At 33.9% G+C, this 14449-nt stretch overlaps 1 pseudogene; it reads left to right on the plus strand.

Moving 5' to 3' along the window:
- The first annotated feature begins 13247 nt into the window (after positions 1-13247).
- Positions 13248-13844, plus strand: LOC108544984 (transmembrane protein 9B pseudogene; annotated as a pseudogene).
- Positions 13845-14449: the final 605 nt, after the last annotated feature.

Below are 14449 nucleotides of genomic sequence, written 5' to 3' on the forward strand. Positions count from 1 at the left end.
AATTAAATTTCGATGTCAACACAGAGGGCATTTTGCTCAGTTATACATGCTGAATTTTCATTAATGTAGTTACTGTGTAGATCATGAGAGGAGTTGTACTTTATTTCAATCAGAGTTTTACCAAGAGTTGTTCATTACTTTGAAAAACCATACCACCAATAGAACACACTTGTATCACTCTGCAATGCAATATGCCTGACCCATTCATGTTGATGATATAGCATGTGTACATACAAGAATCAGATATACTTATTTAAATCTTTTCCTGTATTTGAGTGCAAGCGTTTAAAACTTAAAATAATGTGTATTATAAATTATTTTCCCCCGAGTTTTCCTTTAAAGTTTGAATAATATATCAATTTTATTTAAACTAGATACATAAATCATTTATACTATTATTATATAATATTTCAATATATTAAAGAGGGTGCTACAAAATATATGCCATAAAGAGTATAGCATATACATATAGCAATCTATGTCATATTCAGCTTTTTGACAATCATGTAATCATATACCTTTAGTGAGTGAATTTAGATTGTATTATTTTTCCAACGTTACCCCTCCTTTATCACAGGGAATTCACTTAGCCACTCTGTGACTCAATTTTCCTATAAAATGAAGATGATAGTAGAATGTTATTTGTGGGCTAATTATAATTATAAATGAGTTAATATGTATAAACAAGTTAGAACTAAGAATCAATAAGTAGATATTCTAAACGTTGATATATACTTATATATTATTGTATGTATATATGTTGTTGTATATATATATTTCCTCTAACAGTGATGATGAGTAAATATATATATAATTGAAGTGCATACACACACACACACACACACACACACATACAAAGTGCAGATTGCAGCGACAGCCTTTTTTCAGGAAGAATTGAGAGGATTTACCTAGGTAATCATAGTAAACTAGTTTGGGAAACTTGAGTTACTGTTAATGATAGGGAAAATATTCCCAGAAGAATAAAAGCAAGTTTCAATTTACAAAGTACCAGAGCAGAGAGGAAATCAATACGAAGATGTCATGTAATTGGTTAGAAACTTGAGCATACAGAAATTGCCCCACTTGAAGTGTGGGGAGGCTAAGGTCATCCGTAGAGGTATGAACAAAGAGAAATGCATATTTCCTTAACTCACATAACTCTTTTCTTACACAGGTGAAAAAATATGAAGTTCAAAAAAATGCTTGAGTGAGAAATTATTTCATAAAACGAAAAAAGCTAAAAGGCTTACGTTAAAATGAAGAGGAAAGCACAACCCAATATTGGTATGTGTACATGTTATGACCCACAGGAAATTGTACCATTTGACGGTCAGAGCCATCTCTTTTCTTTCCACTAGAAGTTTACTTAAATCATTGTTCCAAAAATCTCCAAAATAATTATTCTCATGTAAATAACTGAATTTGACATATAATAACAAGTCCAGTAATATTAATGATAATGATAATATAGTATCTAATATCTAATAACATTATTTACAGAGTATTATTTTTAGAATCATCTGACACTTAAAATTACCCTATGAGAAAGTATTCATATCACTATATTGATAAAGGAGAATATAATACACAGATAACTCATATTTTGAGGATGATTCTGGGGATAAAATCTTAATGGAATGAGTGAACATATTCCCCAAATAATCCAACTATTATTCAGGAAATAGCATATTTTACATCTTTCAATTTTTTCACTCTATCCTTAGTTCATTGTTTCCTCCTTGCCATTTATAAACTATGGTAGTAAAAAGAAGTAGGAGGTTGAGGTAATCTGGAAAGAACAGAAGAATATTTTCACATATATTAAATGATCATCTATCATGTTAGAAATATAATCTAACTCAATTAACTTTCATACAATTCTTCAGATTAAATGATCAACAAGCATATATCTTTGTGTTTGGTTATGAAAACATATAACTAGATCAAAAAGTGAATAATTTGTATAGGCTTAAACCCCACGGAGAATAAATTGTAGGTACCAGGAAGATAATTAAATTCAAATATCTGGTACCTGCTTAAGCCATGAGAGGACATCCAGCTAGCAGGATCCTAGCAATGATTAAAAAAGAAAATCCATTTGTATAAAAAGAATGATTAAATTGAGACTTTTTGTTCTTGTTGTTAACAATGAGTTGTGTCTGGTGGTGTGAATGATTACTAGTAGTTTTTTCTATTTTCATAAAGAGAAAGTGGTCAAAAGTTTATCTGAAAGTACTCTAAAAATGTAACTGAAATGGCAGTCTGCAACACAATTATATTTAAAATGAATTTCAACTACCAAACTTCTATGAGCATTAAAAAGTGAATAGAATTGTTTATTACTTAGTTTTTATAATTCTTATGCATTTGTTTATTGAAAATTTTAAAATTGCAAACAAATCAAGATTAACATAAGTTCAGCTTTCTGTTTCTAGGACAGAATTTCTAAGAAAAAATATATTAGAAGAACAAAGAACTTTGTTTACTCTTACCCTAGACTATAAGTGGAATGTATCAGAAAAAAATAAACAATTAAATAAATGAGTAAATGTAATCTTATGCTAGCAAAGGATGTATATTCTTATGCCATATTGCCTTTGAAATAGTGATTTTATTCTGGAGAAAATATGAAAGAAGAGACTGATAGAATAGTAGTTTTAGATAAAATCCTTTTCCTCCTCCTATCCCATTTTATTTGCTTTAAGTCAGCTCTGTTGTACAATGATATTTACATTAAATCAAGTTTCTATAGAAATATTGGTAAGCTCAGATATTTACATGACATGACATTACCTGACTTATTTCCCCTTAATTTAATAAGACACAAATTGATTTTGAATGTAAGATGCCTAAGGAAATGTATCACTAGATTTGTGGTTGGATTTCTGTATATGGTCCTTTTATCTGACAACCATACTAAATCAATGTCCTAGTAAGACCAGCTTAAAAATAATTGTTACTCATTCTCCTTTGTTAAATAAGCATCTGTCCGTGTACTTATTTACATGTGACTGCTTTGCACATTGTGCTGAAAAATCACAGGATATAACAAAAAGTTTTATTCATTATCTTCATAAAGTTTACAATCTCATAACAAAGAAAAGTAGATGTATAGAAAAATATAATAACTAAGGGTAAAAATAGTTCAAACTAATAAAACAGGTCATATTAGATTGGAATAAAGGTAAATAAAATATGAGTGTAGGGCACCTACTCCCATTTGTGGGTAGGTAAGTTGAAAATGTTAAATCATATTCACACTTTATGATAGTCTATTCTAGATATGAAGTTGAGAATGTCAAGGTATAAGTGGTGTTCAATGTTATATTTGGGTTTCTGAAATTATTTGAAACATGTAATAGTTAACAGAAGAGAATAACTATGAGTCCTCTTAAATGTTACAGAATCATAGAGGGATAAAATGTGGAAACACTCAAAGGACTTCATATCCTAGATGAGAAAACTGAAGCTCAGAAAGTTATGACTTGCTCAAGTTAGTCAGCAGCAAACATAAGGACACACAAGTTCCTGGCTTTAAGAATAACCCTTTCCACAGACTTTACTGTCTCTCCCTGCATTATATTATGAGGCTACCATAAAACAGAATTTGAAAACAGAAATGCAAGCTCTTTTCCATCAGCCTAATTCCTACAGAGTGAAAAAGTGTGATTTGTTTGTTATTGATACCAGATAGAAATCTTGTACCTGTAAATAAAAATATATGTGATAAAAGAAAGAAAAGGAATTAGACACAATGCTACATATTGAGTAGAGCTGATTTCTAGTGTATTATGTATCACACCAAAATCCATAAATTAAGGCAAAATGTGGCCAGAAATAACATCATCCACAAAATAGACTCTTTCAGAAGAAAGACAGTATCAGAGCTTTTAAAATGTTAGAGTCTGGGAAGGTACGACTTTATTGCTACCTAACAAATTGTATATCTATATGCATGCATGCATTTCTCAGACTTCATCTTGTAGGCCATTATGTGTCTGTTACTTAAAACAAAAACGATAACCAAAATAAAGAACAAACATGTAAAACACAAACAAAACAAAAGCTAAATATACTAAAGGAAAATTGCATATGAAAAAGTTAAATAAATTTAAAAGATTAATTTTAAATACATATACAACAAATTAATTACAGTTTGTGGGTTAATAATTCCTTCACCATAATTTCTAAGATTCTTTAGTGCTCCAGCATTTAAATCCTTAAGTCGTGTAGTCTAATGAAATTCATTCATTGAACTTAAATATTCTGTATGTGGGATGTGTATGGACTTTTCATCCTGTGCTTTAGCCTGGTACCTAGAACTTCTTACATGATTGCATCATGAAGCTTTTTCTGACTTCAATATGATTGCTTTTTAATTAATACATTTAAGACTTGTTGGGGCAAACAATGTAGTACCTAAAAGAACACCAGGGAGATAAATATGCCAGGGCCTTTTTCACTTAAGGCCCAGTTTATGCCTCTTTGCTTTAAGAATGATCTCTAATATTTACAATATTTGCTTCATTTGAGTCTTTGCTCATTTGTTTTTCTAATCTGAGTTTCTCTTCTCAACAGGTTTATTCCAAATTAATATTTACCTCCACTTTATGTCACTCCCTCCTCCCTTAACCTGCTTAAACTTTTCTTCATAAAACTTATTACCACCTCAAATATTGTATTTTGTTAGTTTACCTTACTGTGGCTCTGCAGTTATTAGAACAGGAGCTCTACGAAAGCTGATAACCTATTTTATTCGTTGCCCTATCCTTAGTGCCAACAAAAGCACATAACACAAAATAGAAACACAATAAATATTGGTCAAATCAATATAATATATCATTTTTGTTAAATTCCTCAAGATTATAAGTATCCTAAAATATTAAGTGAATGTGATAAATTATCTGCTAAACACTAAACTTTTGAATTACCTGTTTAGGAATAATAAGTTAAGCCACATGCTATGTACTACTTATTTCATTCTGAAAGTATTCTATGAATTTTTTATACATGAGGAAAAGATCAGGAGACATTTGACTATCCACTGAGATTAACTAATAAATGGGAGAACCTGAATTGAACACTGATTTTCTAATATGGAATCCCATGCTCTTCCTCCTACGTATTTCATGTAATAATAATTTCATGTATTTCATCTGCATGCCTTTATATTTCTATTTCTCAAATAGGTGAAATGATAAATTCCACGTGTCCAGTGTGGTTATAGAATTAAATCAGGGATGTAATAGGATAATCTGTCACACTTGAAAGACGTTTTTTCTGTATCAGAGAAATAACAAATTCTAGCCTTCCTGCTCTAAAGAATGATGGAAGAATCTATCAGTTGTTGCTGAAATGCAAAGTGCTATGTTTAATTATTGCTCCGGACACTCCAAAGTCTCATGTGGTGACATTTTTATGGAGATAATCTGTATCAAAATATATCAGCACAAGAACTCTTTTTTGAGGCTTTTTGAATTACAAATTTTCAGGAGCTAAAGTACAAGAAAGTGCATCTGTGAATCAGACAGTTTATAAAATGCCCCTACCAAGGTGTCATATTTTAGAAGTCTCTCCATATTTAAACCATTACACTCTGTCCCTTTAATTACAAGACAGATCAAGAAGGAAAAAAAATGAGCAAAATGACAAATTGGTGTTAAAATTCATTTTTTAACTCACTTATGATAAGATTTGTTTCTGTGCCCTAAAACATGTGCTTAGCTTCCTAATGACACTGATTTTACTAGGTTGATAACACTATTTACTGTCAGAACATAGCAGGTGTAGCAAGTGAAGTAATAATTTTATTAAACAACATTTACAGCGAATAAACCACTGTGTCTGGGTACTTTGAGTGTATCTTACAAGGCAAACAAAGGTGATGGATGACAGTTTGTTCGTTGCCCACTCTAGGTGAGCATGTAATGGTGTGTGCAGAGAGCTGACACCTCCATTTGTTTTCCTAATGCATTTGAAATTTCTAAATTTTCTTTCATATACCTTTGTCCAATAAATAAAGGGAAAGGCACAATGACTAAATCAAGGCCTTTAGAAGATATACATTTCACTATGTTTTACTTAATCCCTCCCTCTTTTAAAACAATTCTACCTAATAAGAACGATGTTTAAATATTTAATAAATGGAACAGGTATTTATTCTTGATAGTCTCCTTCAGTTTACATTAAAAGATGCATAACGAAGTTCTTAAATGTAGTACTTTTGTTTGACTACCATATGCTAAAGTAACTACCATATGTTAAAATAAAATTCAAATTCTGGAGCTTGACATTCATAAGCTTCTCTGTGACCTAAACTGCCCTATTAATGATAACTTGAATTTCTCCCATCTCTGTCCCTATTCCCCTGTCAAACTGTACTCCTCAAGCTTTTAAGACTATCTTCATATTTATTTCTCCCACCATACCCTATTTCATAATCTGACTCAATGTTATTTTTGTACGTAGTTAGACACAGTTAAAAGAGACCTCTTATTTTTTCTGAAGGCTCAAATCTTATTTTAAATATATCGCTCATCTATTTAGTTTATAGCCATTCTATTTCATAAACTTGTACTATTTCTGTGCAACACACACACACACACACACACTACATTAAAACATCCTTGAGATCCGGCAACTAACTTACTCGTTTTTTTTCTCCCTTCTCTCAATTCTCCCCTGTCTTTATAGGTGATATTCTGTTCATTCTACACAATCCACTTACGTGGTAGATAATATTATCATGCTCATTTTATATATAAGTAACTAAAGCTGATTAAGGTCAAGCAATTTGCAGCTAGTTGGTGACATTGTCCAGATTCAAACTCAGGCAACCTAACCAGAGAGGCTCTTTTAATTACTAGACTATATTGGTTTTTAATAAACACGGGAACCATGTTGTAGTTGCAAGCACAATCCACAATTAACTATCGAGTATTTATGACTATTCTATGTGTGATTGAAACAAAAAGCAGACAATGAAAGAATGCAAACAAATATTGAAGGAGTATAATAGAGTAGTCTATAGGACATGATTGAAGCACTGATAAAGCTCAATCATATATTGGAATTCCTCTGTCAATGTATTTATATCTATAATATATTATAATTTGAAAATATTGTATGTTGTAAGTCATGTTGTAAGTCATATTCCAAAGACATGACTTTCGAATATTGGAAGTATTCCAATATTAACTTCATTTTAAGTTCCACAAGTATTTACTGAGTACCTACTAGGTAGGCACTGTGCTAAACTCTGCAAATATAATTGACACACAGACCGTGATTTGTGGGTATTTGCTGCCTATTCACTGAAATAAGCATACAAACAAAAATTTTCAAAATCATGCAAAGGCCAAGTTACCGATAGGCACATAGAGCTACGGGAAATAGGAGGGATATCTCAACTAAACTTGAGATTCAGGGAAGGTTTTCCTACAGATATAAAAGTTAAACTGTCAACTGGAGAATAGGAAGGGGTTAGTGACATGAAGAAGGTTTAGAAGGACATTCTAAAATAGAAATGCATGAGAGAGCATAGAAACATAGCACGGTTGTTTGAGTAACTACAAATAGTAAAATGCAAATTGAGGTGAGGTAAGAGGAACTGAAAAAAGAGCTGAGATTGAAGTTCCTTTAGAATTTCAGGCCATTCTAAGTGGCTTGAGGGGACTCTGTAGAGGAAGTAAGATTTGTTTAAACTTTAAATGAAGGGATTGATGTTGCTGTACCTGAATTTTGGTACAGCAATGGCTAAATGGAAAACATGTTAAAGATGGGCATGGGTGTGTTAGAATGACCATTTGTGATAATATTGCCACAACAAAGCAAGAGAAAACACGCTGTTAATTGATGAGATGACAAAGTAAGACATGTTTGAAAAAAATTAGAAAGTAAAATTGTCAGAACCTAGTAATTGATTGGAAAAGGTAACAATAGAATAATTTCCAGGCTTCAAATCCATTTGATTTGGTAATGACAACTATACAGAAATATAAATTAATTAAAACAAAAAAAAACCCGTAAGTTTGAGATAGAGGCACAGAGAGATAGATGAGGAGCTCAGTATGAAATAGGGCAGATTTGAAGAGCTCATAGGACACAAGAATAATTGGAAATTAAATACACAATCTGTACCTCCAGAATTAGCTGGGTTTAGAAAGTTAGAGTTGGGCCAATTAGTGCAAAGACGGTTCAAATGCTGACAGATGAAATACTGTAAAGGAAGTATATGTGGAGAGAAAAGAGTTACTGATTTATGGAAGGCACCACTGCTTTGGAGACAAAATGAGAAACTCAAGTATTACACCAAGAGTAAATAGAGGTGAGCAAATGGTGTCAAGATAAAGAAACAACAACAAAAAATTAAGACACAAGAGCCACTCATTCTGCAATATAGCTTATATTTACATCAAGGTTTTTAAAATAGTTATTAGATTTGTCCAGAAGGAGGTTATCTGTGTCTTTGTCAAAAGCAGTTTCTTGTGAAATGATGTACTCGAGGCATACCATAATGAAAAGTGATTGGTACTAGGGAAGTAGAAACCAGGAGTGTTCACTTCTCTTTGAAGGAGCTCAATTGAGAGGGTAGGGATATACCATAAATATAAATAGATATAAATAAAGTCTAGGGTGCTCTTTATTTAATGAAATGGATTCCTAACAACTGTCTTTAAAAAAGTTCACGTGTACCCTAGAACTTAAAGTAAAATTAAAAAAGGTGCTATACAGGTGATGCATGGTCAGGGATGGGAGAAAACCACTACTCATTTAGACAAATGGACATAGGCCCAGAAAGAAGGAATCATTTGAATGTAATAACTATATGACAGATTTGGATTAGTGGAGAAAATAATGTTTTCAAAAAAAATTATAGCTGCCTTAAAGACCTTTGGTGAAATTCTTCATATATGGGTGCATCTGTCATTGAGTGAATTAATGAACGATGGTACAAGTAATATTTTCTTAAGGCATGTCATTATGCTTCTAGGCATTGCATTTCTATTCGTGTTAGAAGCCATGAGTAACTAGCAAGGAAGACGGGTCTATTAAGATGACTCTAAAGCAGAACATGCTTGACATTTTAAAGCATAAAGCAGCAATGTTAATGTTGGCCTAAAATTAGTCTTTAACATTGGAATAAAGAAGTGCTCTTGGGTATTGAGTTATGTGCAAAATTATATCTCAGAATCCTACTCTATTCATTCTGAAAAGTGTGTATGTGTGTATATGTGTGTGTGTGTGTGTGTGTAGGGGAAACCAAGATTAAATGAAGCAAATTTTCTAGAGAAATTGTAATGTTGAATATTGTTGCTCAGATGACAGATAGTATCTAGCAATTCTTATTACTGCCTTTAGGGACTAACTTACTTCATTTGGTTTGTCCATGAGGAAGTCAATATCTCTGAATATCTTACAATAGATGTGTTCATAGCTGTTTCTTGTTCTTAAGGCAGTTTTCTAGCCCTGTAACTGTAAATCAGAGCCAACAGGAATGTATTCATTTATATTAACTCATGGTCTAAATAACATTATGTATTAAGAAGAATATAGAAGAGACCACTTGAGATTTTAATCTCCTTTTTCACAGTTTAATATTACTGGTACGAGTCTTTCTCCATCTTGTGTCTATTGCTATATTTGAATACACCTGGTTATCTTCATCCTGTCTTTTATGCATAATTCAGACTGCCTTTACATTTGAGATAATGCCAGTATTAACATGACGGTCATAACCCTAGAAAGCATTTGTGATTTTAAGCATGATTTTGTTATAAAACGTATTCAAAATAGTTCCACAAATTAAGAGGAGAGAAAGAACTTTCAAAATACAAAAGTCCTCACAGTTTAGCTTGCAAGGTTGGCTTTAGGTTTTAGTTCTCAGTTAATAATTTGTTTAACTCCCTTCAACTGTGGAAAAGAGCAATGAATCAAAGACACAAACATGAATAGTGTAAAACATAAACTAATGAAAATTGTAAGCAAAATCACTTTTAGAGCTAATGAAGAGCAAGAGTGATTCTTTATTCAATGTTAACAAAAAAGAGCCAAGAAAACATTAGCGCCACTGATCCCTGGATGAATGCCATACATTCAACATATTGCTAACTCTCTTACACACTAATAATTCCGTTATCCTAGAATACCAATTAGCAGTAATTATCTAATTATAGTTCATAAAAGTCTGAAAATGAGAATGTTAAATGCCTAGGTGTCATTAGCCCCTTTCAACATATTGATTACACTTTTGTAACTAGACACAAATGAAGAAGGCAATGTTTTAAAATGTTTTAAATTTTCAAAGATTTTAAGAATAATAATACCATTTTAAGGTTTTATATTACATTGAAGACTTCCAATCAAAATAGTGGATTTTCCCAAGCGTCGTTAAAATGATAGGTAACCCTCAAAGGGGAATACACCACAACTTGAACATTTACATATATTGATTATACTTTATAATTAAATAATAGCTTCACTCTCCACTGATTTAGATTAGTCGTTCCCTTTATTAAAAATAATGCAGAAATTATATTTACACACTGAATAAGCATGCCAATAATTTGCTTAGTTTTTCTTCTCAAAATTATTAACCAGGAGTATTACAGTATTTCTCTTTGGATCTGTCTTCCCTGAATCTCTTTCTACAAGACACCTGACCTCACAACTGTAGTTTTAAATCTTAGTTGAAGAAAGAAAAAAAAATCCCCTTGAAACATAAAAGCCATTTTAGAGGCAGCAGGAGTCTGGCATTATTGAAGGTCATACTGTCACTGAAATGAGCTCCTATTTCCTTTTAAAATGATAATCAATGTCTTGAATAAAGTGATTTTAAAAAACAGAAAGTAAGAAGGCATCTACGTTTTCAACTTCTGACTCCTGCAATTCTAATTTGATCGATGGGAAAGAGGGAATTAGATATTTTTTCTTACATGACTTGGCACCAAATCTCTTTTCCTATCAATAAACCTAGACTAGGAAATGTGCGTATGTGTGTTTGTTGTGTGTGTGTGTGTGTGTGTGTGTGTGCATATTCAGCTATGTTTTTCTTATAGAATGGTTCAAACTCATGAGAAGTGCTTGCTGTCATGTTTTTGATGGCTGTATTCTGATAATGGATGACAGGACTTAATGAGAGAGCTAGCAAGCATTGTTGACCTAATAACCCCAGCTGTCATTACTTTAGGGCAACAGTCCTGCAGGGGTAGACACCCAGTGATCAGGAGATACTGCAGGCGAGATAAGATTAAGTTGAGATCAATAGAACAATTTTGTCCCACAAGTTTTATTGTTCTCCCTCCACCAGCTGAGCTGAAATGTAGGATCTGATTGATTCATTAGATTACTCTGTACTCAAACACAGATCACTAGACAGAGTTTGTAATGCATACAGAGGGCGTTAACCTTAATCACTTTAACCACCTAAGCAAATTCCATGGTTCTTATTCCCAGCTTTCTTTAGCTTCAAGATTTATTCAGTGTAAAACTGCCATTTGTTTTACTACTCCTTATGGCTTAATTTGCATATGATAGATATAGTAAATAGCAGCCATTCCCAGCTTTTTAATTTTACCTGTAAAGCTGTACTTCTGAAAGAGAATTGGATACTGTTGAATATGATAAAAGCAAGAGTGTATACGAAATAATGAGAAGCTGTTATACAATAGGTGCATTTATTAGGTTAAAAATAATAAAGATGAGTATTTAGTAAAGTTATCACTTAATACAAGGCTGAAGTCCTTTAGAAATCACTAATTTATTTCCCCATATTGAGGCACTAACGAATAACAGCTTTAACCAAACAACCACATGGAAAAATATGTATAATTAAGATTTTTTCTAAGTGCTTTCCTACTTCCCTTTTGTGGACTCAGCTCTACTTTGGTTCTTTCAATTCTTATTTATATAATGAAATAGCTCTTTGCTATCTAGTTATGAATCTAGTTGTCATCTTCATAAATGGCAATTTGTTGTATGCCCCTGATAGGGAAAAGCAAAGTTTACCAAATGCTTGCCATACTTTATAGTTACATGAATGTCCACTGACTAATAACTAAATATTGGTGTCTTACTGCCTAATCAAAAACTTTCTTGTCAAAATTTATATCTGATTTTCTATTTTCTCAAGGCTTTTCCAAAATGGTAATATACTATTATTGGTAAACAACCAACATTATAATTCATTCTCCTTATTCCACATATTTGCAACAATATTTGCAGTCTCAGGCCACTCCCTTCTTTTCCTCGAAGATTTTTGCCCCTGGCTCACTGTTACGAACCCAGCACTGTGTCATCAGTTTCAGTGACTTCAGTATCCTCATAGATGACCTCATTATGACCTTAATATTCAAGGATGCAGGATAATAATACCTCTCTTGCAATGATCTTGTCTTCACACATATATGTGTATTTCCTGTCGTCATAAAAAATATTTTTTCATTACCAATAACTGTGCCACCAGTAAAATCTCAATTTCAAGTATCTCCAACTATCCCTTTTTATCTTTTCAGCTGATAATGAGACAGCCAAATAGCTAGGCAGATAAAAAGGAGTCCCCAGAGAATCTCCCACCTGCCCCACAAGTGTTTACACCAGATACTTTTGGGCAGATGAGGGAACCTGCCCAGGGCTTTTCTGTGCGTGCCCAGAGTGCACTGGAGCCCAACGTGTGCACTGGGGGAAATGTATGGAGCCATGGGGAATTCCCGCCTTATGCAGGGGAGGAGCCTGCTCTCTTCAGCTCCTGTAGTGACCTGGGAATCAATCTGCGAGGTGGAGGGCTGGCTAGCAGGACTCTATCACACTTTGCTGAGTATTTTATTTTTCGTTTTTCCTTTTGCCCAGTAAATTCTGCTACTCACCTTTCTATGTGTCTTCGAGTCTAAACTTTCCTGGTTGCGTGACAAGAACCTGGTTTTAGCTGGACTAAGGAGAAAGTTCTGCAACGATAACATGCATTAACTCCACACCAAGAAAACTATGACCCCACAAGGACCCATAATTCATTGAACTGTTCCACTTTTTCAGTGTCTCTTAAAGCCTTATGTCCTCACTTCATTTATGTATACCCTAAAATACTTGCACCTTCGTTTTAAATATTTAGCTAAAGAAAAATCCTACGGAAGTGTGGGCGGAGGATCCTCAGCCGGGTTCGGAGCCTGAGCCTGAGCCTGAGCCTGAGCCTAAGCCCGAGCTGGGAGCTGGTCGCGGAGGCACCTGGCTGTGGGACCGCCCGGCCCCCAGCGATGGCGACCCTGTGGGGAGGCCTTCCTCGGCTTGGCTCTTTGCTCAGCCTGTAGTGCCTGGTGCTGTCAGTGCTGCTGCTGGCGCAGCTGTCAGACGCCGCCAAGAATTTCGAGGATGTCAGATGTAAATGTATCTGCCCTCCCTAAAAAGAAAATTCTGTGCATATTTATAATAAGAACATATCTCAGAAAGAGTGTGATTGCCTTCGTGTTGTGGAGCCTATGTCTGTGCAGGGGCCTGATGTAGAAGCATACTGTCTACTCTGTGAATGCAAATACGAAGAGAGAAGCTCTGTCACAATCAAGGTTACCATTATAATTTCTCTCTCCATTTTGGGCCTTCTACTTCTGTACATGGTATATCTTACTCTGGTTGAACCCATACTGAAGAGGCGCCTCTTTGGACACTCACAGTTGATACAGAGTGATGATGATATTGGGGATCACCAGCCTTTTGCAAATGAACACCATGTGCTAGCCCGCTCCCGCAGTCGAGCCAACGTCCTGAGCAAGGTAGAATACGCCCAGCAGCGCTGGAAGCTTCAAGTCCAAGAGCACCGGAAGTCTGTCTTTGACCGACATGTTGTCCTCAGCTAATTGGGAGTTGAATTGGAGGTGACTAGAAAGAAACAGGCAGACAACTGGAAATAATTGACTGGGTTTTGCTGGGTTTCATTTTAATACCCTGTTGATTTCACCAACTGTTGCTGAAAGATTCAAAACTGGAAGCAAAAACATGCTTGATTTTCTTTTTCTTGTTAATGTAATAATGGAGACATTTTAAAAGCGCACAGCTCAAAGTCAGCCAATAAATCTTTTCCTATTTGTTACTTTTACTAATAAAAATAAATCTGCCTGTAAATTATCTTGAAGTCCTTTACCTGGAACAAGCACTCTCTTTTTCACCACATAGTTTTCACTTGATTTTCAAGATAATTTTCAGGGTTTTGTTGTTGTTTTGTTTGTTTGTTTTTTTGGTGGCAGAGGGGAGGGATCCCTGGGAAGTGGTTAAAACTTTTTTCAAGTCACTTTACTAAACAAACTTTTGTAAATAGACCTTACCTTCTATTTTTGAGTTTCATTTATATTTTGCAGAGTAGCCAGCCTCATCAAAGAGTTGGCTTACCCATTTGACTTTTGCACTGACTGTCTTATCTGGGTATCTGCTATGTCTGCACTTCATAGTAAACTGGATCTGAAAT

This window comes from Rhinopithecus bieti, unplaced genomic scaffold (genome assembly GCF_001698545.2).
Source record: "Rhinopithecus bieti isolate Rb0 unplaced genomic scaffold, ASM169854v2 scaffold_28485, whole genome shotgun sequence".
Lineage (NCBI taxonomy): Eukaryota > Metazoa > Chordata > Mammalia > Primates > Cercopithecidae > Rhinopithecus > Rhinopithecus bieti.